This window comes from Takifugu rubripes, chromosome 10 (assembly GCF_901000725.2).
Source record: "Takifugu rubripes chromosome 10, fTakRub1.2, whole genome shotgun sequence".
NCBI lineage: Eukaryota > Metazoa > Chordata > Actinopteri > Tetraodontiformes > Tetraodontidae > Takifugu > Takifugu rubripes.
The window spans coordinates 4,900,161-4,902,605 of record NC_042294.1 but is presented as its reverse complement, the minus strand read 5'-3'; the positions used below and the strand labels follow the sequence as shown (position 1 = coordinate 4,902,605).

The following is a 2,445-nucleotide window of genomic DNA, read 5'->3' as shown; positions in this document are numbered from 1 at the left end:
CTACCACTGTTTGTGTTCGCGCATGTGTTACTAACATGTTAACACAGGCAGCAACAAGTGTCAGATTGTGAAAGCGGAGGCTTCCTTGCACCGTCATGTGCTGGTATTGTTGGCACTGGGCCAACTATACCATCTGTCTCCTCTCCCCCTCACTCTTTTTTCTTCTCCTCCTCCTCCTCCAAGCCAATCTGCTGTGCATTGGCTATCATTACGTGCTTGCCATTCTTCTGGCATATCAGAGACAGGCACCAGGCACCAAGCATCCCTTACCCCTCTCTCTCCTCCTCCTCCACCTCTTCACGCCCCTATTTCCACGCCCACTTCACCAGTTCACTGATGGGTCCAGGTGGCATCATGTTCCGCTCTCTTTATGAGCCAAAGCTGAACATAAAGAAGAACAGCAGCGATGGAAAAAAACACAAAAGCCTTAAAAAGTATATACTCCTTTCGGTGTTTAACTCGGAACCAGCTATCCAATGCCCACAGGCTCTGTGTTGGGTTGTTGTTGTTAATGATTTCTCTCCAGCTGGACGACTGTTGTAGTTTAAGCAAAACCCCAAAAAGTAAGCCTTCCCCACACGGTGGAACTTCCATGTTGGCAGTATTGGCAGGACACGGGTATGTCTCATATAACCCACAGAGAAAGTGATGCACATTCTTTTTTGATGCCGTAGAAATCTTCCTCTCAGACCTCCCTTCCACCTCATCTGCTTGCCGACTTGAAAAAACTGGGACTACCCTGGGATCTACCAAAGATTCGCTTACATCTGCTTAAAGACACGCGCAGGATTTAATACACATGTGAACTCACTGGTCGTTTGAGGCTGTGAGAAAGTGAATAATCAATTAAGTATTGATCTCTTGTAAGTTTTTTTATTTTAATTTCACAGGCAAAGACAAAGAGGATAGCTTAAGGACAGCGGCCACGAGCTAGAGGAGCCGCAAATTAGACAATCAACACTGACGGGGGGGGGATAAACGAAGGTGAATGAACAAACAGCTCGTCACTGAAAGATGCCTTTGTTCATTTCTAGTTTCTCTTTTTTTGTACATGCCTCTTTTGTACATGCCTCTCCAGATGAATTATCCCTGAATGCAAAAATATTTTTATTAAACAGTAAATGGATGAGCAAGGGTTAAATGTGAAAGCCGGACGAGTGTGTGTGTGAGAGAGAGAGAGAGAGAGAGAGAGAGTGAGTGCAGTTCTTGGTAATTACAGGGTCGCCAACACACACCTCATCAATATGCAGAGTATGCAAATTGGCTGGCTGGCTTTCTTTTTGTCATGGATCAGGAAGCAAGAAGAGCAGAGACGACTAAGCACTATAATTCTAACCATGAAAAATAGGATATGCAAACACGGGGAGGGGTGCAAAGGGAGGGAGCATAGAACAATCTTTACCACAGAGACATACAATGGACTCTAATGCAACGGTTAGTCAAATACAATCAGTAAACTACAGTTGTCTCTTTTACACAAGCTGGGCTGCTCTGCATCTCTGCTGGAAATCAAGAAAGACATCATAAAAATCAGGCATACACCTAGTTGTGGCTATCTTCACCTATTGGTAGGCTGCGCGAATGATAATTACCTCTTGGAATACCGAATCCCGAAATGAGCATCGGGATGAAGGAATGAGAAGAAAAGATGAAAAAAAGAGCGGAGGTATGCAAAGGCACTAATGATATTCATGCCGCTGACTTTGTGTCATCTGCATGATGACAACGACCAATTATAATGAACCATTGGCTCTCTGCCACAGATAAGTAGGAGAGAGAAGGATATGGGAGAAGAGGAGGGGGATGTGAAAACAAGTTGCCATCCTTTTCTTCTTAATTTGCCGTTGATATTTGCAGAGTCGGATTCAAGTGGATTTACAGTAACGAGATGCGATGAAAAAAAAGAATTCTCTTGCAATGTCCCCTTGAATAAAATAAAGACCTCTGACGACAAGAGTATCCCTCCGTGTAGGAGTAATGGTGGTATTCCAATCGCCATCTTAGTCACGTTACCTTTGGTTCTCGTAGCTCACACTCCTGTATCAACCATTGCTCTTATAGCCAAAAACTGTTGGAAAACACAGAAGCATATGCACTCACGACAGTTTCGCCGCCTCTCCTTCCTCACGACATTACAAAATGCCTCCCTATCACCGTTTTGCATATTCGCATGCTGCCCCGCCTGCCACAAAGGACTAAACAGCCGTATGCAAAACAGGCTGGTATTCCCACTTACATAGTGATGAGACAGTGTGAGAAAGGAAAGGCGGGAGCTGGGCGGGGGGTAAAACATGAAGGTGGGGAGACAGAAGGGTGGAGGGGCAGGAGGGCCACAGGGGAGCTTGTTGGCACTATAAAGGGGCACGTGCAGTGATACCACTCCTACTATGTGATGACAGAAAGAGGCGGCGTGGGAAAAATGCAAGAATGAAGGGGGAGCGAAAA

The 2,445-nt window shown here is 45.4% G+C and overlaps 1 long non-coding RNA gene across 1 annotated transcript; it reads right to left on the bottom strand.

Moving 5' to 3' along the window:
- Positions 1–862: 862 nt before the first annotated feature.
- On the bottom strand, positions 863–2,208 carry LOC115251346 (uncharacterized). Its single transcript, XR_003889905.1, has 2 exons — positions 1,593–2,208; positions 863–1,502 (listed from the first exon to the last, which is right to left on the bottom strand). It is a non-coding gene; the product is annotated as an uncharacterized lncRNA (long non-coding RNA).
- Between the last annotated feature and the right edge of the window lie 237 nt (positions 2,209–2,445).